This window comes from Bos indicus, chromosome 5 (assembly GCF_029378745.1).
Source record: "Bos indicus isolate NIAB-ARS_2022 breed Sahiwal x Tharparkar chromosome 5, NIAB-ARS_B.indTharparkar_mat_pri_1.0, whole genome shotgun sequence".
Taxonomy (NCBI): Eukaryota; Metazoa; Chordata; class Mammalia; order Artiodactyla; family Bovidae; genus Bos; species Bos indicus.
The window spans coordinates 77445863-77473416 of record NC_091764.1 but is presented as its reverse complement, the minus strand read 5'-3'; the positions used below and the strand labels follow the sequence as shown (position 1 = coordinate 77473416).

At 39.2% G+C, this 27554-nt stretch overlaps 1 protein-coding gene across 6 annotated transcripts in view; it reads left to right on the top strand.

Moving 5' to 3' along the window:
• FGD4 (FYVE, RhoGEF and PH domain containing 4) overlaps nucleotides 1-27554 on the top strand; it is a 229996-nt gene that overhangs the window by 17795 nt on the left and 184647 nt on the right. For 5 of the 6 annotated variants that reach the window (XM_019961364.2, XM_070789821.1, XM_070789824.1 and 2 more), the window contains exon 1: nucleotides 11286-27554. This exon is cut by the window's right edge. The exons of the other annotated variant lie outside the window; for it this stretch is intronic. The gene's annotated coding sequence lies outside the window, so the exon portion shown is untranslated. Of the gene's footprint in view, nucleotides 1-11285 lie in introns of those variants that run through there. 6 annotated transcript variants of the gene reach the window in all.

Sequence of the window (27554 nt, the reverse complement as noted above, 5' to 3'; positions counted from 1 at the left end):
CTGAATTATATTTGCCCATTCTGGTCCATTTTAGTTCACTGATTGCTAAAATGTCGATATTCACTCTTGTCATCTCCTATTTGACCAGTTCCAATTTACCTTGATTCATGGCCCTAGCATTCCAGGTTCCTATGCAGTATTGTTCTTTACAGCATTGGACTTTACTTCCTTCACCAGTCACATCTACAACTGGGCATTGTTTTCACACTGATCACTTTCACTTGTGGACGCGATGTGGCCTAGAATCAACAGGTTTCACATTCACAGATGCCTTTGTTGTTGTTGTTGTCGTCGTTAAGTTGCTATGTTTTTTCTGACTCTTTTGTGTCCACATGGTCTGTAGTCTTCCAGGCTCCTCTGTCCATGGATTTCCCAGATAAGTATGCTGGAGTGGGTTGTCATTTCCTTCTCCAGGGAATAAGCTGTTGATGGGATTAAGAAGTACCAGGGATTGAACCCATGTCTCCTGCATTGGCACGTGGGTTCTTTACCACTGAGCCACCAGGGAAGCCCAGCAGATGCCTTTATTTGCTTCTAACATCTTTCAAAGAGAAATTACATTAACATGTCATATGAATTCCCCATTACCCTTTTGGATATTTTCTATCTGACCAGTGCCTTTTCATTTTCAGCTAAAGTGAAATATCTTTTCTAGGTGCACTATCCTGCTATCACGCATTATTTCACTCTGTCATCCTAGATATCACATATATGTATATAGCAGGTATATACCTTTTGTTACTGTGAAAATTATTTTTCACAATTTTATTGCTCTCTGATATGGCAGGTAGGAATGTGTTCTTGAATTGTTTCTTCACATCTTAGAAAACATTTAATTCTTACTTGCTTCATAGAAACGGTTTGGAAATAGAGTATCTTTTAAAACTGTGGTTTCATGGGTCATTCCTGACATAACAGTATTAACCTCTAGGACATCAGCCCAACTTGAAAAAGGAAAGAGTATCTGCTCTTAATGTGGAAAGCTCTGTACTTTATTTATGGTAGCCTTCACTCAGCAAATTCTTTAATGAACTTGATTTTAATTTTTTCACTGTTTATGCATGGCAAATAAAATGCCACAGAAGAGAAAAGGGATGACAGTTGATATGATGGGAAGTGGCTACAGGAGTGTGGTTTTAGACGTGACAGTGGAAATTGTCTGACAGTGTGGTATCAAGAGTAGAAATAGCTTTCAATACCACCCATTATTTCAGTAATGGTAGTCATAAATATATCCTTTTCCTCAAAAATGTTGAACAATATTCAGCATTGTAGAAAATGAGTTAGTATATAATTTCCTAGAAATTTCAACTGAAATATTTAGTATACATATATACATATAATGTAATTCATATACATATATAATGTAAAATAATTAGAAATAGCGTTCTGACCATTATATTAATATCACAGCCAGGCATCTCTTTTCTTTTTTGGTTTCCAATGCCCCAGTTCTTAGCTCTTTGTGAGATCTAAAGAAACTGTTTAATTAAAGGGTCTTAAAAATTTGTTTAACAAATGAATGTGGTTAACAGAATTTTCTTTATTCATAATGATTATGATGTTTAAGATGACCATCAATAAGGTATTTGGTTAGTGCTGGATTTCTCAAGTCAGCACTATTAACGTTCTGGGCTCGATAATTCTTCATTGTGGGGGGGGCTGTCCAGTGTGTTATGGGATGTTTAGCAGCATCCTACCCTCTATTAACTAGATACCAGTAGCTCTAGACATAGCCAAATAACCCTTGAGAGCCAAAATTGCCCGAGTTTGAGAACCACTGGTTTAGTGTAAATGCATTTAAGTTAGATGGGAACTTTTAAGTATGAATCAAATGCATTGTTAGTTATTTTAGCAATGCAGAACAGTTTTCAAACTAGGTTTCAACAGTACGTGAACCATGAACTTCCATATGTTCAAGCTGGATTTAGAAAATGCAGAGGAAACAGAGATCAAATTGCCAACATCCCTTGAATCATCGAAAAAGCAAGAGTTCCAGGAAAACGTCTATTTCTGCTTTATTGACTATACCAAAGCCTTTGACTGTGTGGATCACAACAAGCTGTGGAAAATTCTTCAAGAGATGGGAATACCAGACCACCTGACCTGCCTCTTGAGAAATCTGTATGCAGGTCAGGAAGCAGCAGTTAGAACTGGACATGGAACAACAGACTGGTTCCAAATAGGGAAGGGAGGACGTCAGGCTGTATATTGTTACCCTGCTTATTTAACTTATATGCAGAGTACATCATGAGAAACACTGGGCTAGATGAAGCACAAGCTGGAATCAAGATTGCCAGGAGAAATATCAATAACCTCAGATATGCATATGATACCACCCTTATGGCAGAAAGCAAAGACCTAAAGAGCCTCTTGATGAAAGTGAAAGAGGAGAGTGAAAAAGTTGGCTTAAAACTCAACAGTCAGAAAATTACAATCATGGCATCTGGTGCCATCACTTCATGGCAAATATATGGGGAAACAGTGGAAACAGTGGCTGACTTTATTTTGGAAATGGGCTCCAAAATCACTGCAGATGGTGTCTGCAGCCATGAAATTAAAAGATGCTTACTCCTTGGAAGGAAAGTTATGACCAACCTAGACAGCATGTTAAAAAGCAGAGACGTTGCTTTGCCAACAAAGGTCCGTCTATTCAAGGCTATGGTTTTCCCGTAGTCATGTAAGGATGTGAGAGTTGGACTATAAAGAATGCTGAGCACCAAAGAATTGATGCTTTTGAACGGTGGTGTGGAGAAGACTCTTGAGTGTTCCTTGGACTGCAAGGAGATCCATCCAGTCAATTCATTGGAAGTCCTTCTAATGAATCAGTTCTTCCAAAGAATATTCAGGACAGATGCTGAAGCTGAACACCATTACTTTGGCCACCTGATGGGAAGAACTGATTCATTGGAAAAGACCCTGATGCTGGGAAAGATTGAAGGTGGAAGGAGAAGGGGACGACAGAAGATGAGATGGTTGAATCGCACCACCGACTCAATGGAAATGAGTTTTAGTAAACTCTGGGAGTTGGTGATGGACAGGGTGGCCTGGCATGCTGCAGTCTATGGGGTCAAAGAGGGTCAGACAGGACTGAGTGACTGAACTGAACTGAACTGATGCAGAGCATCCAGTTACCATCATTTCTGGTTGGTTATTGTGGATACCTTCTGGTCTCACTTTTTTATTGTTGTTGAGTAGAGAAGAGAACTGCCTGTGTTTTCTGCTTTTTCACATTGTCCATATTGCCACTTTAAAGTGCTGAAAAAGATTTCTGTGACTTAAAAGGAAGTATACATGTTTTATTAATAGCTCCACATTATAGAAGCTTCTAGAGTTTTTTGCAGGCCATATGATTCTAGTAGAATGCCAAGTGCTGGTTGAAGGGAAGAGCATTTGCAACTTGCCTGATTTGTACCTGGTGCCTTAAATTAGCTGGTTCTCTTGAATTCAGTCTTGGGGGGCTGCTGAACACTGTGGGAGGGAACACCAGTTAATCTACGAGGGAGATGAATGTTGCCAGCCTTTATCACCCTGGCCAGAGCGGGTGCTGTTGGCCTTGCTTTTTCATTTGCTTCTCTTCTCATTCCAGCAAGAGTTTTAGCATTTCCTTATTGGTTTTGCAGTAGCATGAACCAGGGATAGGCAGAAGCACTAAGGAGGCTGAGGCTATGGGGATGCTGTGAGGGAGTTTTTTTTTTTTTTTTGCCATTTGTGAGGGAGTTTTAAATAGACCCAGGAATAGTGGCAGAATGTGAGGAGTGCTTGGGCAGTCAGAGGGAATTTGAAGAGATATTTCTATAGAGTAGACATTTTATTCATATTCATATTTGAGTCCTCTACATGTCAGGTGCTAAGCAAAGAAACTGATATACACAGCTTCAGTTAATCTTAAAACCAACTTGCTGAGGCATGTGCTGTTACACTTATTTCACAGATGAGGAGGCCCAGGCCTTAAAACAGTGACTGACTTGCCCAAAGGCTACTAAATGGTAGAACCAGGACACATCCAGGCTGGTCCAGTTTGAAGCCTGCAGTGGTAACCACAGCATTATTCAGTTAATATGCTGCTGCTGCTAAGTCGCTTCAGTCGTGTCCGACTCTGTGTGACCTCATAGACGGCAGCCCACCAGGCTCCCCTGTCCCTGGGATTCTCCAGGCAAGAACACTGGAGTGGGTTGCCATTCCCTTCTCCAAGGCATGAAAGTGAAAAGTGAAAGTGAAGTCGCTCAGTCGTGTCCGACTCTTCGCAACCCCATGGACTGCAGCCTACCAGGCTCCTCCGTCCATGGGATTTTCCAGGCAAGAGTGCTGGAGTGGGGTGCTATTGCCTTCTCTGTGATATGATGCTAGAAATTACATTTCTAGTTTAGAAGTTTTAGAGACACAGATAGTAGAAACTTCTCTTTTATTCTAATTAAATAAGAGAAACTAAAGTTCTTTGGACATGTCGACTTAAAAAGTATTCACAACCTAGAAATTAAGAGTTATGGTAAAAAAAAAAAAAAAAAAAAAAAGAGTTATGGTGTATTCAGTGGGAATTTTTAGGACGACAAGCCTAGGAGGCAGCATCTCAAGTAACCTTGAGCAACTGCTCTGAGCAGGCGAAGAAGGGAGGAGCTGTGATATATAGGAGTTTTGCAACAAAGGGAAGGTAGTAGGAAGAAGAGATTACTGTTAAAGAAAACTAGAAGGTGATGGCACCCCACTCCAGTACTCTTGCCTGGAACATCCCATGGACAGAGGAGCCTGGTAGGCTGCAGTCCGTGGGGTCGCGAAGAGTCTGACACGACTGAGTGACTTCACTTTGACTTTTCACTTTCATGCACTGGAGAAGGAAACGGCAACCCACTCCAGTGTTCTTGCCTGGAGAATCCAACGGACAGGGGAGCCTGGTGGCCACTGTCTATGGGGTCGCACAGAGTCAGACACGACTGAAGTGACTTAGCAGCAGCAGCAGAAATTGAAAGTTTCCGGAATTTGGCACTTTTCTGTGAGTGGGAAGATGCCACAGTCTGGACTCAGTGAAATCATTCCTTTGATATGCATGTCAGTTATCTGGGGCTGGTATCCTGTGTTTTCCTTGTGGGGAGTGGCTGCAGCCTGATGTCTGCTAAATGGCAGATATTCTTCCCTTCCCTCAGGGCTCACCAGCTCACCATTGGCAGTAGCTGTTGTCTTTGATATCCTTTGCTTACTGATAGGTCAGACCACTGAGAAGAGGAGAAATATAGGACTGTCTGGCCCTGTGAGAGCCTGTGTCTTCTAGCAGAATAACACTCATTCCTTTTCTCCTCATGAGTGTGCATGTGCCTTCCTCGTTGGGTTGGTAGGTTGTTAATCTAGGTGGATATTTAGGTAGATTTCTTTTTTTTTCATTTTTTGGATAGATATTTTTTAATGCTGTAAAGCAGATTACATGCACAGTAAGTGTTAATTTATGGTAAGATAAATCTATAAATCATCTGGATATATCTCAGACAATGTTCTTGCCCACTACCGTCTGCTTAAGTTAAAACCTCTACATTGTTCTTAGAGAATTACTTCAGGTGATCCCAGTTTATGAAGCAGTAGGCTAGTAGCCCTCTGGTTTTATGGTATGTTTTATGATAATTAATTCCTCTGTGCCTCCTAGTTACTAAAAGTTCACTGAACTGTCAGCTCTGGCATTTGATCACAGTGACTCAGGCTCATTCCAATCTCAGGTGGCCTTGGTTTGTAGTGGCTTGAAGCAGGGTTTCAGTTTCCAGCCAGAGACTGCAGTCAGGCCATGGTAGTGAGAGTGCTGAATCCTAGCCACTAGACCAGTGGCCAGTGACAAGGCCCTGGCCCTTTGATTTTGCAGAAATGAATTTCCACAAAGGCACAGTAAGTAGTGAAACCAGCAAAGTGTTCATTTAGGAAAAAAAAAAAAGAGTACATGTGGATAGACACATGGGTGGGCTCAGAGAGTCATGCTCCCATGGTAGTTTGATTTACTTATATGGGGCATTTCTTCTGGGTTTCCTTTGGCCAGTCATCTTGCTTTGCCTGGTTCTGAGTCTGTATTTGGTATATGGCAGTACTCTCCCATGTGTGTGTGTGCTTCTCTTGGCCAATATGGATTCTAGCAAAGAAGCCTATGGGTAGGTTGACATTGCTTACTATGAAGTGACACCCCCTCCCTTTTGACTTCTGAGGAGCCTTTTTGCACATGTATAGTTGGAAATTCTCCTTAAGCTCAAGAATGAGAAATACGTGGTCTCTGTCATTTATCTGAGCAGGGCTCAGCTCTTCTTTTGCTCCTGCTGTTTTGGAGTATCTGTCCACAGGGGACAACTCCAGCTGCCCAGCCTGGGGCCCTTCTATCTCTTACCTCAATTCCTGTCCCCACTGGTCCTAAAAAAAGTTTTATCCTTAAAGTTCTTGTTGTATACTGTCATATTCCTTAAAAGTTTTTGTTTTTCTTTCTAAGAAAAGAGTTTGTGAGAAACACATATCAAGAAAATCTTTGATTCCAGAAGAGCATGGTACTGATACTGATCAAAAGGCCAGGTGAAAATGAATGATACAGCTTTCAATTTCATTTTTTTTTTGCATTTGATTGTGATGACAATTTTGAAGAAGGAATAGTATTTGAAAGGGCCTAAAACCAAACTAAAGTAATACATTGTGATTAAAAAAAAAAGTTGACAGCTTTTAAAAAAGTTTTTTGGAGGTAGAGTTCAGATGCCATACAGTTTACCCATATTTAAAAGGGATAGACTGACTTCTGAGATGGAGAAACTTTGCCTTGCTTCAATACTGTCCCATAGAACTCTGAATTAGGCAGTGATTTTTGACGGGAATTTCTTCTCTTTTGCGATGTTTAATTGTGACAAGGTAAGAACTGAGGCAAAGATCAAACAAAGAATGGGTGGTATTTCTTCAGAAGTCAGAAAGGTTTGGCAACCTTTATGAAGATAGTCTGCCTCAGTTTGTAACCAAATTGTGTAACGTTGAAATGGTGATTGATAATATAAATAGATACAGTTGACTTACTCATGGTATCTTACACAGAAGCTTTTAGCAGAGTGGCATAGAAGAGCAAGGGTCATTGATGAATAAGTTTCCATGCAAATATGTACCTTCCTCTAACATTTACCAGTTGAAGACTTTCGGGTGTGTTCATAATTGACCATGAAAGATTGTGAGGTGAATGAAGTATAAAGATTCAAATTTCCTTTAAGAGATAGGAAAGCCTGTACTTGCTATAATAAGATTTGTTAGAAAAAGAAGGTGTTGCTAATGAAGTTTTTAGTGAAACAGTCTTGTCTAGTTGTTACAAGAAAAAAAAATCCTTTAAAAAGATATACAATATTCATATGACTCTTTAAAGATAACTTTTTATATGCTTAGTATTTGTAAAAGCCTATGTTGGCATTTTCTTTTTATCTTGCTCTTTCTGTGATATAAAATAATTATTTAGGGCATTTGACTTTGACTTATGTAATTCTTACCCTTTGACCATTGCTTAGGAATGATTAGATTGCAGATTGGGGGTTGCCTATAGTACAATGGCTTTTTATATGGGTAAGAACTGAAGGAAACATCTCATACTGGGATACTGAATAAAATCTGTTGTTTCTGTTAGTGCTGAAAATGGCAGTCAGAAAGCATATTTATTGCATTCTGTCAGTAGGTCTTTATGCATTGGTTATTTTGGAACCAAACTTACACATTTTATATAAATAATCATTTTGAGAAGGAGGCATAATTTGAGACTGGGAGTTAGGTAAACTCTAAGTTGTGAATAAGATACATATTATTTCTAAGAGTCCAAAATTTATCTGTTAAACATAGATTCAAAACAGCCCATGTAAGGACTTCCTGCTTGTCGAACTTCCAGTTTTTGTAGAGAAGCCTAAAGGCTATGTAAAATTTCTCAGTGGTTGCAGCTAATTTTAAAAATGTTGCTTGGTCTTGTTCATGTGCACTCCCTGGCCTAGGCAGAGTGGGATGTGATTCTGCCCTCAGTGGAGAGAGCATCAATAGTACACAATCAGTACCTATGTGATCATTCCTAGAGCACATAGAGGTACCAAGAATCTACAGCAGGGGCCATAAGGAACAGTCCAGAGAGGAGGAGGGGGCACCAGTCCAGGCCCTGATTTAGTCTTGGGTCAATCAGGGATGTTTGCCTTGCCTAGATTGGGAAAGGGTGTATGCATGTGTGCTAAGTCCCTTCAGTTGTGTCTGACTTTGTGACCCTATGGACTGTAACCCTCCAGGCTCCTCTGTCCATGGGAATTCTCCAGGCAAGAATACTGGAGTGGGTTGCCATGCGCTTCTCCAGGGGATATTCCCTACCCAGGGATTAAACCTGTGTCTCCTGCACTGACAGGTGGTTTCTTTACTACTGGCACCACCTGGGAATAGGAAAGCACAGGCTAGTTATTGTGAATGCAGTCAATTTAGCCACCAGCTGCAGGCTGAGATATTCCAAGTAAAGCCCTTCTCAAAATCTGTGTAAGCCACTTCCCACAAAAAAGTAAACAAAACCCACAACAAACTCCTCCAAACAAACAAAAAAATGAAAACAACAAACAGAAAACCTCCTCAAGTGAATCATGTACTTTTCTGTTGGGGAGCTGCTGGTTGGTCTTACTGTTCTTTAAGTAATAACCCATTTTTCATCTGACAAGTGACTGGACTGAAAATAAAACCTTCACACATCTGTAAGTAAAGAAGATTTTGGCTCAATACTGGGAGAATTTAAGTCTTTGGTCTCTTAAATTTTGCTTTTCCTTCACTATACTTTCATGTTTTAGATTTACCTTTATATTTCTCAAGGAGTAGTTTCTGGGGTTGGAGAAGGCAATGGCACCCCACTCTAGTACTCTTGCCTGGAAAATCCCATGGACGGAGGAGCCTGGTAGGCTGCAGTCTGTGGGGTCGCTAAGAGTCAGACATGACTGAGTAACTTTACTTTCACTTTTCACTTTCATGCATTGGAGAAGGAAATGGCAACCCACTCCAGTGTTCCTGCCTGGAGAATCCCAAGGACCGGGGAGCCTGGTGGGCTGCCGTCTATGGGGTTGCACAGAGTCAGACACGACTGAAGTAACTTAGCAGTACTTAGCAGTTTCTGGGTTGTGATTGGATGACTCAAATAAAGGCTATTAAAGTTATTATTTCACCTTTCCAGACTTAAGTTTATTGTCCTTCCCTTTAAGCATTAGATTGCTGATTTAAAGTGACACCATTATATGAACACAGTTGTGCTGTATTAAATGAGACTGCCATTTGAAGTATGAGATGATCGGACACAGCTAAGAGTTAAGTGTACAGTGAAAGGTTAACATTCTAGTCTTGGGTCATCCATTAACTTACTCAGTTACAGGGTAAAACACTTACCTTGAGTGACTTGTGTTGTTTGTTTCACCTGTTAAATAAAGTGTAGTCTGGCTGAATACTTAATAGGGCAGGGTTTGTAATACACAAACAGAAATTCTGTCCCCTCCTGACACTCTAATATGTTCCCCATGGAATCTTCACACATAACTGGCATGGGGGAAGGGACAGCATTTATTATTATTATTTTTTTTTTTATTCTTCTCTAACACCACAGAGGGGGGGAATTTCCCTTCTACATTGGTTAAAATCAGCGTAGAAGAGGACCTCTCCACCCCCCTCCCCCCATGGTGTTAGAAGAGGGGAAGAACACAGGTATGAGACAAAATCTGTTTGGCAGAAATGAGAAGCAAATACCTGCCTGCCTGATCTGTCCTCAAATCTTCAGGTTCCTCAAGTTGATACCTTCTACTTTTCCCTCACTTGCTCATTCTCTTTGGTCGATTCATTCAGTCAGAATTCACTTATTGGGCTCCTACCAGGTTTAAGGAGATCAGTCCTGGGTGTTCTTTGGAAGGAATGATGCTAAAGCTGAAACTCCAGTACTTTGGCCACTTCATGCAAAGAGTTGACTCATTGGAAAAGACTCTGATGCTGGGAAGGATTGGGGGCAGGAGGAAAAGGGGATGACAGAGGTTGAGATGGCTGGATGGCATCATGAACTCGATGGACGTGAGTCTGAGTGAACTCTGGGAGTTGGTGATGGACAGGGAGGCCTGGCGTGCTGCGATTCATGGGGTTGCAAAGAGTTGGACACGACTGTGTGACTGAACTGAACTGAACCAGGTTTAAGCATGATGAATTTGGGCTCATGCCATGATATTACTAGAGCCGTGAATAGAAGCAGATCACAGTGCTATATGGTATTAGAAGTATTGTGATGAATATATGTAGAAGGTTTAGTGGGAATACAAGTAAGAGAGGCATCATTTCTGTCTGAGCATATGGAGCAGAGTCACATGGGCTCATAGGGGAAAAGGGGTGTTTTGAGCTTGGTCTTGAAATATTAGTGTGTATTCAGAAAGAGGAAGGGAAAAATATTGAAAGGAAGAGAACAGTAGGTCATGGGGAACAGGAGCAGACTGATCACTTCCTGTAGGCTGAATTATAGGAGAGGATGTGCAAGAGGGATGCAGGGAAAAACTGGGGAAAACCTGAAACCATAAGACATCTCCTAAAACAGAATATTTTTAAAGCAGGATTATAAATTAATATATTTTAATGTTATATTTTTTCCTAAAAGTATACTAAATATTATATATTTATATAATTTAATGTTCATAATACTGTTGGCTATATCATTTGCAAATATCCTTTCCCATTCCGTAGACAGCTTTTTCATTTTGTTGATAGTTTTCTTCTCTGTGCAAAAACTTTTTAGTTTGATACAGTCACACTTTGCTTTTGTTTCCCTGAGGAGACATATCCAAAAAAATGCTGTTAAGACTGATGTTAAAGAGTGAACTGCCTCTGTTTTCTTCTAGAAATTTTATGGTTTCAGGTCTTATATGGAAGTATTTAATTCATTTTGAATTTATTTTTGTGCACTGTGTGAGAGAGTAGTCTGGTTTGATTGTTTTGCATGTCTCTGTCCGGTTTGAACACCATTTACTGAAGATACTAAAATTTCCCCATTGTACATTCTGGCCTCCTTTATCATAGATTAATCGACCATGTAACTGTGGGTTTATTTCTGGGCTTTCTATTCTGTTCCATTGACCTCTGTGTCTGTTCTTGTGCAACTGCCATACTGTTTTGATGACTGTAGCTTTGTAGTATAGTTTGAAATCAGAGAGCATGATACCTCTAGCTTTGTTTCTCTTTCTTAAGATTGTTTTGGTTATTTGATGTCTTTTGTGTTTCCATACAAATTTTATAAGTATTTTTTCTTGTTGTTGTTTAGTCACTAAGTTGTGTCTGAGTCACTAAGTTGTGTCTGACTTTTTGCAACCCCATGGACTACAGCACACCAGACTTCCCTGTCCACTTTGTTCTTCTCATCTCCTGGAGTTTGCTCAGACTCATGTCCATTGATGATGCCAGTGTCCATGTTGACATTGATGGTGACATGTTCATGTCAGTGATGCCATCCAACCATCTCATCCTCCATCATCCCTTCTTCTGCCTTCAGTCTTTCCCAGCATCAGGGAAAGAGTTGGGCTCTTTTCCAATGAGTTGGCTCTTCACACCAGGTGGCCACAGAATTGGAGCTTCAGCTTCAGCATCATTCTTTACGATGAATATTGAAGGTTGATTTCCTTTAGGATTGACTGGCTTGATCTTGCTGTCCAAGGGTCTTGCAAGAAGTCTTCTCCAGTACCACAGTTCGAAAGCATGAATACTTGAGCATTCAGCCTTCTTTATGGTTCAATTCTCATATCCGTGCATGACTAGTGGAAAAACCATAGCTTGGACTATATGGACCTTTGTCAGCAAAGTGATGTCTCTGCTTTTTAATACACTATCTAGGTTTGTCATAGCTTTTCTTCCAAGGGGCAAGCATCTTTTAATTTTGTGGCTGTAGTCACCATCCACAGTGATTTTGGAGCCCAAGAAAGTAAAGTCAGTCACTGTTTCCATTTTTCCCCATCTGTTTGCCATGAAGTGATGGGACAAGATGCCATAATCTTTTTTTTTTTTTTTTTAATATTTATTTATTTATTGGGTGCTCTGGGTCTTCGTCACTGTGCAGGCTTTCTCTAGTTGAGCTGAGCAGAGGCTGCGGTGCATGGGCTTCCCATTACAGAGTGCGTGCTCTAGGGCGTGTGGGCTCAGTAGTTGTGGTACATGGGCTCAGCTGCTCTGGGACATATGGAATCTTCCCAGACCAGGGATTGAACTGGTGTCCCTTGCATTGGAAGGTGGACTCCCAACCACTGGACCACCAGGGAAGCCCCCAGATGCAGTAATCTTAAGCCAGCTTTTTCACTCTCCTCTTTCACCTTCATCAAGAGGCTCTTTAGTTCCTCTTTGCTTTCTGCCATTGTGGGTTCTGTGAATAATGCTATTGGTATTTTGACAGAGATTGCATAGATCTGTAGATTGCTTTGGGCACTATGGTCATTTCAAGAATAATTTTCCCAATCTAAGAAAACAGTATATCTTTCCATCTCTTTGTGTTGTCTTCAGTTCCTTTCATCAGCATACAGGTCTTTTACTTCCTTAGATTCATTTCTAGGTATTTTATTCTTTTTCATGTGATTGTAAGTGGATTGTTTTCTTAATTTCTCTTTCTGATAGTTTGTTGTTAGTGTATAGAAATTTGATGGATTTCTGTATATTAATTTTGTATCCTGTAACTTAACCAATTTTATTAATGTATCCTTAAGTTGCTTCAGTCGTGTCCGACTCTGTGCGACCCCATAGACGGCAGCCCACCAGGCTCCCCCGTCCCTGGGATTCTCCAGGCAAGAATACTGGAGTGGGTTGCCATTTCCTTCTCCAATGCATGAAAGTGAAAAGTGAAAGTGAAGTCGCTCAGTCATGTCTGACTCTTAGTGACCCCATGGACTGCAGCCTACCAGGCTCCTCCATCCATGGGATTTTCCAGGCAAGAGTACTGGAGTGGGGTGCCATTGCCTTCTCCAGTATTTTTTTGATGATGTCTTTAGGATTTTCTAGGTATAACATCATGTAATCAACAAACAGTGACAGTTTCACTTTTCCTTTCCAATTTGGATTCCTTTTATTTATTTTTTTTCTTGTCAGTGTGGCTAGTACTTCTAATACTATGTTGAATGAACATGGTGAGAGTGGGCATCTTTGTCTTGTTCCTGATCTTAGAGGCAATGCTTTCAGCTTTTCATGGTTGCATGTGATGTTAGCTAAGTGCCTGTCATATATAGCCTTTATTATGTTGCAGTATATTCCCTTGATGTCCACTTTGTTGAGGGTTTTTACAATAAGTGGAAGTAAGCAGTTAGAGTTAAAAGATTTATTACATGTAGAGTAATAGACATAAGGATCTTGGTGGCAGATTTCTTCTCTGCAGTAATGTAAGCAAGAAAACAAAGGAGCAGCACCTTTAAAGTACTCAAAGAAAGAGTTTTTAAACTTATAATTCTGTACCCATTGAAAATATCTTTCAAAAATAAAAATGAAATAAGGACATTTTGAACATTTTCTGGGACTTCCCTGGTGGTCCAGTGGCTAAGACTCCATGCTTCCAATGCAGGGGGCCCTTAGGCATGGAGAGTTTGCACGCTACAACCAAAAGACCCCATGTGGCTGCAATTAAAAAATCCTGCATGTCACAGCAAAGACTGAAGGTTTTATGTGCAGAGCTAAGTCCTGGTGCAGTCCAGTAATAAATGAATATTTTTTAAAAATTAAGAAAATAAACATATTCAGACATATAAAAGCCAGAAGAATTCATCATCAAATAGATGGACTTTCAGGTACCCTGCTTGATTGGGCAAAGATAATTTGACCATAAATAGGCAGATGTTAGCTTGGTCAGTCAGAATGTCTTTCTAGTGTCAACTACAAGTACTTGGTGCTTGCCAAGGGCATTTGCTGTCTGCCTCTGTGGAGACTGAACCCTGGGCTGCTGCAGCTGTTGACCTTCAGCACGCCTGAAGGGAGTTCAGAGTGGAGAGTGAGGCACTCTGCTCCAGGGAAACTGGTAGAACAGGTCTTTAGATAGGTATTTTTCAGGAACTGATTTCATGATCCCAATCCTTGCATCACCTCATATCTAGAAAAGCACTAAATCCCTTCATGGTGACATCAGCTCCTTGTGACTAGCAAAAATCCTTTTGTAAAATGAGCACTTGATTGCATTGAACTCCCCCTTCATCAAAATCTTATATATTGCCCTTCCCTCACTACCTCTTTAGAGCAGTTTCTCAGCTGTCTGAGGTGCTGTCTCTTGGGCTGCAGTCCTCATTTTGCCCCAAATAAAACTTAACTCACAACTTTGATGTTGTGCATCTTTTTTAGTCAACACTAGGAATAGGGAACTTGGACTGAGAAAATCATATTAATATGTGAAACTTGGACCTCTGTGTGGTAAACCATGGGGACTGAATAACAAGGTTGTGAGTGGAGAAAGACTAGTCCATGAAACGAGATACAGAGGTGAGGCTAGAAACCTCCCCTGGCTTCTGGATGTCTTCCAATTCTCTGTTTTAGTCTTTCTGAGACTGAGTTGCAGCCCTGCATTTGGTTTCTGTGAGAAGCTATTTCATCTTTAGAGTAAACTTAGCTCTTTTTTTGGAGAAGGAAATGGCAATCCACTCCAGTACTTTTACCTAGAAAATCCCATGGATGGAGGAGCCTGGTGTCCATGGGGTCGCAAAGAGTCGGACACGACTGAGCGACTTTACTTTTTAAGCTAGCTCTACATTTTCTTGAAACTTGTCTCACACACACACACACACACACACACAGGTTCCAAACTTTCTTTCTTGTGTATTTTAAACATGCTGGTGTTGTCACATGTAGACACAAGAACAGAAATAATAGTCAATTGTGAGGATTTAGCCTTACCAGGTCCATCATTGTTGAGATATTCAACATGTTTTCTCAGAAAACCTTAAGGCCTTGCGTTTCTGTTAAGTCTTGGAGGAAAAAGATGTTTTTAAAGTTGGCTCCTCTTCTCACGATCTAGAGTGCCCAGGAAGCCAGAAATTGTTGAAGAAACGAGGGAAACAATGGCGGGTGCCTCAATGTTGGTGTGAGAGTACAGGAAAAATTAGAGTTTTATATATGCACAATTTGCTTTCCTACTTTTCTCTACAAAATACCCGTTTTGTTATTAAATAGTTAGTATCTTTGATTTTGTCCTTTCATTAATCATTAGTCTTTTGTAAGCCCTTTTAATCCTTTTAAAATCACTGATGTTTTAAAAGTAGTGGTGTGATAGAGTCCAGCCTCTGAATTCATACCAAATGATTGTTTTAAACAAGTTTTGATTGCTGTTTGTCTGTATCTCTAACCTAGCAGTTTTTTTAAAAAAATTATTTAATTCTACAAGATTATAAGCATGCTTTTGGCCAGATACTTTGCTGATAAATATCTTAAATTGACTAGACTCCAATTTAAAATCTCAAAAAATTATTTTAATGGTTGCCTTAAAAAAAATCCCTCCATGTTCTTGTTTTTAACAACGTATCTTTTGATTCTTTGTAATTTTCTTCCTTTCTTGGGGAAGTAATAGAGTATTAAAGTCTTTCATGAAGGTTCTGGTGATCTAAATACTCTTTGGGGGTGCTTTGACCTACTTAGAATGGTTCTTTGTGCTGGAGAGCGTATTTATCCTAGGGTTAATTCTGCTACAGAATTGCCCTGGATGAATGCCTTGAAACTTCCCACTTACAAAGTCTTTTATTACACAAACACAATGAAGCTGCATGCAGCCAAAAAGAAGTGAGGAAGTTTACATTGTGCTTGACTTCCTTGAATTAAATTTTATTTATAGTTCTACAGACTCTACTACAATAATATTTTGAACAAGAATTTCATTGCAACAGTTGCTTACATGTGTTCATCTCAATATGATTGCTGTGTTGAGAAACACCTTTATGCATTTGTCTAATTAGGGCATTATATATAGAGAGAAAAATTTGCTGAGAACTCTTTTAGGCATATGGCTTTATGCCTAAAATTGCCATTTTTAAGAAAATAGCATTGTAGTCCCTTACATACTTAAAGATGAACTATGAAGATAATTGTATTTAACGTATAGCATATGATTAAAAATGCATATAGTATACATTTTTAATGTTTGTACTTATTATTATAGATTTAAAGAATATTTATTTGGTGATATCGGGTCTTAGTTGTGGTAGGTGAATCTTTTAGTTGCCACATCTATAATCTTTAGTTGCGGCATGTGGTATCTAATTCCTGGACTAGGGATAGAACCCAGGCCTCCTGCACTGGGAGTGCAGAGTCTTAGCCACTGAACTACTAGGGCAGTCCTAGTATGTGATTTTTTGATTGACAGAATATGTCATTTGCCTTCTTTAGGGTTGGATCACTTGCAGTAGATTTTTTCCCTAACTATTTCAGGTTTTTAAATGCAAGGAGATACAGAGATTAGAAAAAGAATCACTTTAAAAATAAAATAGGTAGATTATGTTCCATTTGGTCATTATCAAGATTTGAGTTTTAAAATATGTGATGTTTGTTACTGTATGATGAATGTAGAAGTGTTTTTATGTACCTTGACCTCTAGGAGGCATCATGATCTAGTGTAAAGTTTCTGGATTCTGAATAAGGAAACGGTCTATGTCATTTTTAAGAATTTTCCTGCATGAAATTTTTTGCTCTCTGAATCGTAAAGTTACACTGGGAATGAATAAGATAGCGGCTGATAGAGTCCTGGAGAAAGAGATTTGGTGATTTTGTCATTCTCTTTGTGATTACCTGAAAAGGAGTTACTGTGACTGCCATAGCAGTAGCCTAGTGATTGAGAAAATAAAGGAATTAATAATTTTAATGGATAGGTGCTTTTCCATTTGCAGATCACAGTTCTCTTGTGTAAATTATCTATGAGTAATACTGTCATTAAAGTACTATGTTAAGTGTTGATTTTAATACAGTTTGAATAATTATATTTAAAATAGCAAATGTCATAGCTCTCCTACATTAGCAAATGTAGTACTCTTACAGCTGTTATTAAGAGCTGTCTAACATTGGTTGAAATTCAGGAGATACATTTTATCAGTTTCTTCACTGTAGTTAGATACTTTTGCATGTGATCAAAATGTACTCATGATGTGACTTGCCAGCTTCAGGAGAATAGAGACTGTGAATGTGTTGTATGGGGACAGTGTAAGAACAGTAATCCTTCCGTCTGTTTTCCTTGCTTTTCCTGTTTTCATGGCACCTGAATAAAGGCTATTTAGTGACTTGGCTGAGAGTATTGTAGTAAAAGGATAATGTCCCTTCATTCTCCTGGAATTACCACTTACAGGAGAATTTGTTCTACTCAAAACTCAAAGGTATTCAGAAGGCAAAGGAACTCATGGGAGGATTCATTTATAACCGTATTTATGACATTGATATTGTTATTATCATTAACTTAAACTTGGATCTGTTTCAACCAAAACCTGTAAAGTTCAGCATGCTCTTTTATGTTTGAATGTGCTTAATCCAGAAAGAATTAACCAAAGTAATAAAAAGTTATACTGAAAGAATTGATAAATGTTAAGAAAAATCAAGTGCTATATGTTCTAAAGAAGTTCACTACTTTTTCCAAAGAGGGATGGGGTCGTTTAAAACGGAGGTTTCTGTGAACAAGTAATCTGACATTTTCTTGTTTGAATGATCTGAGATTTTTGCTTCCCTTTTGTGTTTAAGACACAAAGCTCTTTAGTCACCTAATGAGCTGGGCTGCTTTTGCCTTAAAATAAATAAATGTTACTTGTTTCTGTGTTGCCTGGGTAATATTTGGGAAAAAAATGGAAATGGGAGAACATTAACCAGTAGGTTATACTGATTCAGGTTATGAATTCTGTAATGAGCAGGCATGTACTTAATGAAGGAATTAAATTATTTGGAAACCTTTAGATTTAAAAAAGCAAAACAGGGCTTCTCTTCTCTACTTTCCATGTACTCTATGTTGTCTTTAGAAAGTTACTTTCAGGTAAACCGTAATTTTTATCAAGAAAAACAGTGTCATTTTATGCTTTTTGAATTATTTTTATTTTGACTGCTGTGCTGTGCTTAGTCACTCAGTCATGTCTGACTCTTTGTGACCCCATGGATTGTAGCCCGCCAGACTCCTCTGTCCATGGGGATTATCCAGGCCTGGCCTTAATTGCAGCACTCAGGATCTTCCATCTAGTTCCCTGACCAGGGATCGAACTTGGGCCCCCTGCATTGGGAATGTGGAGACTTAGCCACTGGGCCACCAGGGAAATTCCAATAGTGTCATTTTAGTGTCAATAAGTATTCTATTCCAATATTGTTGATTTTTTTTTTTTTTTTAGATTTTTTAAAAAATCAAAGTGTAGTTGATTAATAATGTGTTAATTTCAAGGGTACAATACAGTGATTTAATTATTTTTTTCAGATTATGTTCCATTATAGGTTATTGCAAGATAGTGGAAATAACTCCTGTGCTATACAGTAAATCCTTGTTGCATATATAAAAAACATGAGACGACTCTACACGTGGACATTATCAGATGATCAATAGTGAAATCAGATTGATTGTATTCTTTTCAGCGAAGATGGAGAAACTATATAATCAGCAAAAACAAGACCAGGAGCTCACTGTGGCTCAAATCATGAACTCCTTATTGCCAAATTCACAACAAAAGACAGAAACTGTATGGATCTAACAGAAGCAGAAGATATTAAAAAGAGATGGCAAGAATACACAGAACAACTATACAAAAAATATCTTAATGACCCAGATAATCACTATGGTGTGATCACACACCTAGAGCCAGATCTCCTGGAGTATGAAGTCAAGTGGGCCTTAGGAAGCATCCCTATGAATAAAGCTAGTGGAGGTGATGGCACTCCAGCTGAGCTATTTCAAATCCTAAAAGATGATGCTGTGAAAGCAGTGCACTCAATAGGCCAGCATATTTGGAAAAGTCAGCAGTGGCGGCATGACTGGGAAAGGTCAGTTTTCATTCCAATCCCGAAGAAAGTCGATGCCAAAGAATGTTCAAAGTACCACACAATTGCACTCATCTCACACACTAGCAAAGTTATGCTCAGAATTCTCCAAGCCAGGCTTCAACAATACGTGAACCAAGAACTTCTAGATGTTCAAGCAGGATTTAGAAAAGGCAGGTGTTGCAAGCTGGTGGAGCAGAGACCAGAACCTGCTCGACGACTCAAGGGTGCTGCAAACTGTGTCCTCGCGATTGTCCTAGTAAGCCTGTCGGACGGACGTTCTTGGGGCAGAATGTGCTCTTTGCTCCACCTCACTGCTTGCCCCTGTGTCCCCATGGAAACAAAAAAAGATGTTCCTGATCAATAGCAGAGCCTTAACTTTACTCCCTGTTCATGGCGCGGTGATCAAACTCCTCAGAATAGCTATTCCGTGAAGATCTCATGTAACTTCTGCCTGAAAAAGTGCATACAGAAAGGAACCATTTTGTCTTCCTGCCATGGAGAACAGAAGGGCCCTCTATCTCCCTGCCTGCCAAATTATATGTGCCTCTCTTTTCATTACTCACTTGCCCCCATTTCAGGTCTTTCTCACCCGCCGTGCTGGAAGCATCAGGCAGAGGAACCAGAGATCAAACTGCCAAATCCCTTGGATTATAGAAAAAGCAAGAGAATTCCAGAAGAACATCTGCTTCATTGACTACACTAAAGCATTTGACTGTGTGGATCACTGTAAGCTGTGGAAAATTCTTAAAGAGATGGGAATACCAGACTACCTTACTTACCTCCTGAGAAATCTGCATGCAGGTCAAGAAGCAACAGTTAGAACCAGACATGGAACAACAGACTGTTTCCAAATTGGGAAAGAAGTATGTCAAGGCTGTATATCGACGCCCTGCTTATTTAACCTATATGCAGAGTACTTTATGCAAAATGCCAGGCTTGATGAAGCACAAGCTGGAATCAAGATTGCCAGGAGAAATATCAATAACCACATAAAGGCATATGATACCACCCTTATGGCAGAAAGCAAGGAGGAACCAAAGAGCCTCTTGAGGGAAAGTGAAAGAGGAGAGTGAAAAAACTGGCTTAAAACTCAGCATTCAAAAAACGAAGATCATGGCATCTGGTCTCATCACTTCAGGGCAAATAGATGGGGATACAATGAAAACAGTGACAGACTTTATTTTCTTGGGCTCCAAATTCACTGCAGATGGTGACTGCAACCATGAAATGAAAAGACGCTTGCCCCTTATAAGAAAGGCTATTACCAACTTAGCATGTTAAAAAGCAGAGACATTACTTTGCCAACAAAGGTCCATATAGTCAAGGCTATGGTTTTTCCAGTAATCATGTATGGATGTGAGAGTTGGACCATAATAAAGAAGGCTGAACACCAAAGAATTGATACTTTTAAACTATGGTGTTGGAGAAGACTCTTGAGAGTCCCTTGGACAGCAAGGTGATCAAACCAGTCAATCCCTAAAGGAAATCAGTCCTGAATATTCATAGGAAGGACAGTACTTTTGACTTCCAATACAGTACAATAAAGGATTCTACAATACTTTGGCCGCCTGATGCAAAGTCTGACTCATTGGAAAAGATGCTGGGAAACCCTGATTCCGGGAAACCCTGATGCTGGGAAAGATTGAAGGCAGGAGGATAAAGGGACCATAGAGGATGAGATGGTTGGATGGCATCACTGACTCAATGGACATGAGTTTGAGCAAGCTCCAAGAGTTGGTGACAGATAGGGAAGCCTGGCATGCTGCAGTCCATGGGGTCATAAAGAGTTGGACTGAGTGACTGAACTGAACTGAATTTGTATCTGTCAATATCATGCTTTTAATTTGTCCCTTTATCCTACCACTGCCCTTTGGTAACTGTAAGTTTTGTTTTAACTAGAAATCAGAGTTACATGAAGAATTATTATGAAATATTTATATTTTAGCTGAAGTGAATCTTGGGTTATTTTTGTCCATTAACTTAATTCACAACTATACAGCCAAAATAATAACACCTAAAGGTGTCATGATCCTTTTAAGATAGGGAACTGCAATAACTAGGTTACTTTTCTTACCACTTAAAACTGTCCTCATTTTGGAACTTGTCTATTCAATGCCACAAGCATACATCACAATACACCATAAGTGTGTACAGATTGTTAAAGGAAATTTCTAACTTCTGATTGCTAGATTCTTTTGCAAAAAAAGATGGTTTTGTTTCATCTGTCAAATTAATATGGAATAATATGTACTGTTACAGTATTCAGTGAGCTTCAAGATGTCTTCTGTGGACCTAAAACTGAAGGGTTGTTTTGTGGGTATCTGTTTATGTATAAGTATGATGGGCTATTTCATTAAAAGTAGTCAACTTATTAGGCTCTATTAAAAATATTATATATATTTTTTGTGCCCAGAGCAGCTTGCAGCATTTACAGATAGAATACACATTTCAGTGGAAACAAGAATCCTAGGACTGAAAGGAATCTTGGAGAGTGTCTTATGCTTCCATACTCTAGCTCTGTTTCTAGGAGCTGGAGTGAGGAGTTCTGCTATTGAAATTAAATTACTAAGTGATTAACATTAAGTTTTATAATGACAAGATTGCTTTCCTTTCTATTAGGTAATTAATAGAATTTCTTCATTTAAATTTTTTTACTTAATTTTTAAAAAAAAAATTATCATTTCCTGCTGTTTGCTTGGTAGCACTAACTAAATTCAAAGTGAAATTTGTACTAGTACAAATGAATGCAAATTAATAGAAAAATTCAAGCAGCTTGTTTTTCGTGGTGAATCAATATTTTATCCCACAGGAACAAGTTCTGCAAAGATCATCATGAATTTCAAGTATTCCCATCACCCTGTAGTTAATACAACTAGTGGTGTGGTCCAGTGTTCTTACTTATCAGTGAGGCCCAGGGAAATTTAATGACTCAATTAAGGTGACCCAAAAAATCAATAGTAGCGTTAGGGCTCTGTTCAGTTCAGTTCAGTTGCTCAGTCCTGTCCGATTCTTTGCAGCACCATGGATTGCAGCACTCCAGGCTTCCCTGTCCCCAACTCCCGGAGCTTCCTCAAACTCATGTCCATTGAGTCGGTGATGCCATTCAATCATGTCATCCTCTGTGGTCCCTTTCTCCTTCTGCCTTCAATCTTTCCCAACATCAGAGTCTTTTCCATCGAGTCAGTTCTTCGAGTTAGGAGGCCAAAGTATTGGAGCTTCAGCTTCAGCATCAGTCTTTCCAATGAATAGTCAAACTGATTGCCTTTAGGATAGACTGGTTTAGTGTCCTTCCTGTCCAAGAGACTCTCAAGAGTCTTCTCCATCACCACTGTTCAAAAGCATCAATTCTTTAGTGCTCAGCTTTCTTAATTGTCCAACTCTCACATCATACATGACTACTGGAAAAACTATAGCTTTGACTAGATGGATCTTTGTTGGCAAAGCAATGGCTCTGCTTTTTAATATGCTCTCTAGGTTGGTCATAGCTTTTCTTCTAAGAAGCAAGCGTCTTTTAATTTCATAGCTGCAGTCACCATCTGCGGTGATTTTGGAGCCCCAAAAATAAAAGCCTGCCACTTTTTCCATTGTTTCCCCATCTATTTGCCATGAATGATGGAACTGGAAACCATGATCTTAGTTTTCTGAAAGCTGAGTTTTAAGCCAACTTTTTCACTCTCGTCTTCACTTTCATCAAGAGGCTTTTTAGTTCTTCTTTGCTTTCTGCCATAAGGGTGCTGTTATCCACATATCTGAGGTTATTAATATTTCTCGTGGCAATCTTGATTCCAGCTTGTGCTTCAGCTAGCCTGGCATTTTGCATGATATACTCTGCATATAAGTTAAATAAGCAGGGTGACAATATACAGCATTGATGTACTCCTTTCCCGATTTGGAACTAGTCTGTCCAGTTCTAACTGTTGCTTCTTGACCTGCATACAGATTTCTCAGTAGGCAGGTAAGGCATCCCATCACTTTAAGAATTTTTCAGGTTTGTTGTGATCCACACCATCAAAGGCTTGGCGAAGTTAATAAAGCAGAAGTAGATGTTTTTCTGGAACTCTCTTGCTTTTTTGATGATCCAGTGTATGCTGAGAATTTGATCTCTGTTTCCTCTGCCTTTTCTAAATCCAGCTTGAACATCTGTAAATTCATGGTTCATGTACTGTTGAAACCTGATTTGGAGAATTTTTGACCATTACTTTGCTAGTGTGGGAGATGAGTGCAATTGTGCATTAGTTTGAACATTCTTTGGCATTGTCTTTGGGATTGGAATGAAAACTGACCTTTTCCAGTCCTGTGGCCACTGCTGAATTTTCTAAATTTGCTGGCATATTAAGTGCAGCACTTTCACAGCATCATCTTTTAGGATTTGAACTAGCTCAACTGGAATTCCTTCACCTCCACTAGCTTTGTTTGTAGTGATGCTTCCCAAGGCCCACTTGACTTCACATTCCAGGATGACTGGCTCTAGATGTGTGATCACTCCATCCTGGTTATCTGGGTCATGAAGATCTTTTTTGTATGGTTGTTTTGTGTATTTTTGCCATCTCTTCTTAATATCTTCTGCTTCTGTTAGGTCCATACCATTTCTGTCCTTTATTGTGCCCATCTTTGCATGAAATGTTCCCTTGGTATCTCTAATTTTTTGAGATCTCTAGTTTTTCCCATTCTACTGTTTTCCTCTGTTTCTTCGCATTGATCACTGAGGAAGGCTTTCTTATCTCTCCTTGCTATTCTTTGGAACTCTGCATTCAGATGGATATATATTTCCTTTTCTCCTTTGCCTTTCACTTCTCTTCTTTTCTCAGCTATTTGTAAGGCCTTCTCAGACAGCCATTTTGCCTTGTTGCATTTCTTTGTCCTGGGAATGGTTTTGATCACTGCCTCCTGTACAATGTCAGGAACCTCCATGCATGGTTCTTCAGGCACTCTATCAGATCTAATCCCTTGAATCTATTTGTCACTTCCACTGTATAACTGGAAGGGATTTGATTTAGGTGTTACCTGAATAGTCTAGTGGTTTTCCCCACTTTCTTCATTTTAAGTCTGAATTTGGCAATAAGGAGTTCATGATCTGAGCCATAGTCAACTCCTGGTCTTGTTTTTGCTGACTGTATAGAGCTTCTCCATCTTTGGCTGTAAAGAATATAATCAATCTGATTTTGGTATTGACCATCTGATGATGTCCATGTGTAGAGTCTTTTCTTGTGTTGTTGGAAGAGGGTGTTTGCTATGACCAGTGCGTTCTCTTGGCAAAACTCTAGAGCCTTTGCCCTCCTTTATTCTGTAGTCCAAGGCCAAATTTGCTTGTTACTCCAAGCAAATTTGAGTAACTTGGTATCTTGTATCTTTAGACTTTGCCTTCCTTTATTCTGTACTCCAAGGCCAAATTTGCTTGTTACTCCAAGCAAATTTGAGTAACTTTGTATCTTGGTATCTGTTGACTTCCAAGAGTGCATTTCAGTCCCCTCTGATGAAAAGGACATCCCTTTTGGGTGTTAGTTTTAGAAGGTCTTGTAGGTCTTCATTGAACTCTTCAACTTCAGGTTCTTTGGCATTACTGGTCTAGGCCTAGACTTGGATTACTGTGATGTTGAGTGGTTTGCCTTGGAAGTGAACAGAGATCGTTTTGTTGTTTTTGAGGTTGCATCCGAGTACTGCATTTCAGATTACTCACATTCTTGGTTCTAGCCAGTTCTGTTTGTTGTTGTTGTTGTTGTTTGTAGCTTCCTTTTTAAAAAGAAATCTCTGGCTCCTTTGCCTTAAAGATTTAGGTTATCCTTCTGGCTTACTTCACTCTGTATAATAGGCTCCAGTTTCATCCACCTCATTAGAACTGATTCAAATGTATTCTTTTTAATGGCTGAGTAATACTCCATTGTGTATATGTACCACAGCTTTCTTATCCATTCATCTGCAGATGGACATCTAGGTTGCTTCCATGTCCTGGCTATTATAAACAGTGCTGCGATGAACATTGGGGTAACGCATATATATGGAATTTAGAAAAAAAAAAAAAAGATTTAGGTTAACTCCTGCTAAAGGTGGGGGTTGGCGGATTTTGAGCAAAGATCTGGTGCAGCTCTGGCAACATTAAGGGAAATGTTCCTGACCCCAGACTTTCACAATACGTACTTTGTATATCTCCATCAGAGTACTTTTCAGTTTATGCTGTAATTTTATTTACTTGATTGTCATGCTGGGAGACTGGTGCCTTCAAGGGCAGTGACTGGTCTTCTCATCCCCAGTGTTTCATATATGGTAGGTAGCCAATGATTCCTTGCTGAGTGAAGGGAGGTATGTGAGACCATGTGTGGGAAACATCTGACCTTTTGGTGGGGCTCCAGAATAAACCATAGTATGAGCATTGGTAAGAGATGAAACTGGATGTACGTGAGTTTGGAGCTCGACTTTTTATGCTACAGGCTTTTTATGCTATGCTAAAGAGTTTGGATTTACTTTGTAAGGAGTCGTAGTGCCATTGAGGGATCCTGAGAGGGAGTGGGTAGCAGTATGATTTACAATTTAGAAAGGAGCAGTTGTGAGCAGCGTAGAAGATAGACTGAAGGAGGGGAGAGGCTGACACTGGTCATGAGGCTGATTTAAGATTTAAAGGTCAAGTGGGGTGTAAGCTGTGTATACCCCGGGGGTTTGCAAGGCAATCCAGGTATTGGGAGAAAATATTAGAACTTCTGCTTATTGTTTAAAAAATAAGCTTTACTAACTTCTATTATATATGTTGAAAAATCATTTTATGTGTTGATGGTGACTTCCTGATCTGGATGTCACACTGTCACATGCCATATCCCATGTGGTAGAGAAGGCTTCCTAAAAGGAGAATGAAATTCTATGACTCAGAGAGATGGTAGGCCGTTTTGCCCTTTCCTTTTAGCTTTTTTCTAAACAGTGTAATCTTTAAGTATTTGGTTTAGTGAACTTATAGGATATGTTGTTTAGCTTTAACTAAACTCTCGAGCTTCCCTGGTGGCTCAGACGGTAAAGCATCTGCTAACAATGCGGGAGACTCAGGTTCAATCCCTGGGTCAGGAAGATCTCCTGGAGAAGGAAATGGCACCCCACTCCAGTATTCTTGCCTGGAAAATCCCATGGATGGAGGAGCCTGGTAGGCTGCAGTTCATGGGGTTGCAGAGTCGGACATGACTGAGCAATTTCACTTTCACTAAACTCTCATAAAATGATACGTGATATCAAATTCAAATACTGTCTTAAAGAAACCACAATTTGAAGATAAGCCAAAGAATACAAGACACATGAATAATAAGTAAACTGTACAGTTTATACTTCTAGTAACTCTGAGTCATATTATGATGTTAAAAACAATCAGACTGTCTAACCATTTAGGACAAGAAGGTGAACAAAAAGCAAGCAAACAAGCAAAATTACCATGAACATTCTTTGAAGTCTGAATTTACATCTACTCTTGCTTTTTAAAAATTTAAAAATGTATTATTTATTTTTGGCTGAACTGGATCTTCATTGCTGTTCATGGGCTTTCTTTTGCTGCAGAGCAGGGGCTTAGTAGTTGAAGTGCTTGGGTTTAGTTGCCCTGCAGCATGTGGAATCTTCCTGAACCAGGAATTGAACCCATGTCCCCTGCATTGGCTGGTGGATCTTTACCTCTGCACCAATAGGGAAGTCCTACTCTTATTAAGTATGTTAAGTTTTATCATGCCTTGAGATAGTATTAACTAATACTATGAGGCCAGTATTTAAAACTGCTTTTCGTGTCATCTTTAGCATCTTATTAAAATTTCTATTTTTGTATATTTTGTAATATAGTATTATACAATAGTACATAGTATAGAATTTATAAATATACATTCCTCAGGTACAGAGTCAAAGTTTTAATCAGTTGTATGATGAAAAAAATTTCAGGTGGACTGGTTGAGAGAAAGATGCTAAAAAAACTTAAGGGAAAGAGGTCATGGAAGGATCTATTCAGATTCTACTACATATTATAGATTATGTGGTTTCTTTTGCATATATTATGTAATATAATGATAATGGTAATCCTCTGAAGTAGATACTGCCATTTTATAGATGGCAAACTGAGGCTCAAAGAAGTTCAATACCTTGCCTAAGGACACAATTACAGTATTCAGTATTTCAACCTAGGTCTCTTTAAGACCCACATTCTTTCTACCTATTGTTTCTTTTGAATAACTGGGCATTTGAAAATTCAGTTAGCTGAGATTAAAGAATATAAGTAACTCATTTTATCCAGTGGATTACTAGTGAATTTTTAATGAAGTTGTATGTATAGTAACCCTACTTATCCTATTACCCTAGCTATTAGGTGAGATCTAATCCATATATAATGGGTATTATTTATTTCTGTCTCTGGGGATCCATATCATATTTACCATGTTCAAAGTTAATATTGATTCTTCTAAGTTTATGTTTGATAATAGAATATTCATTTAGGAAAAAATATTTTACCCTTGAGAAATTATCATATTTTGAATCAGGATCATGTGGGAAAAACTGTTCAGGCAGTTAAATACAATTAAATGGTATAAATACACATTTACTGATTTGGGTTTTTTTTTGGTGGGGGGGGCTTTTCAGATAAAGATTTTCAT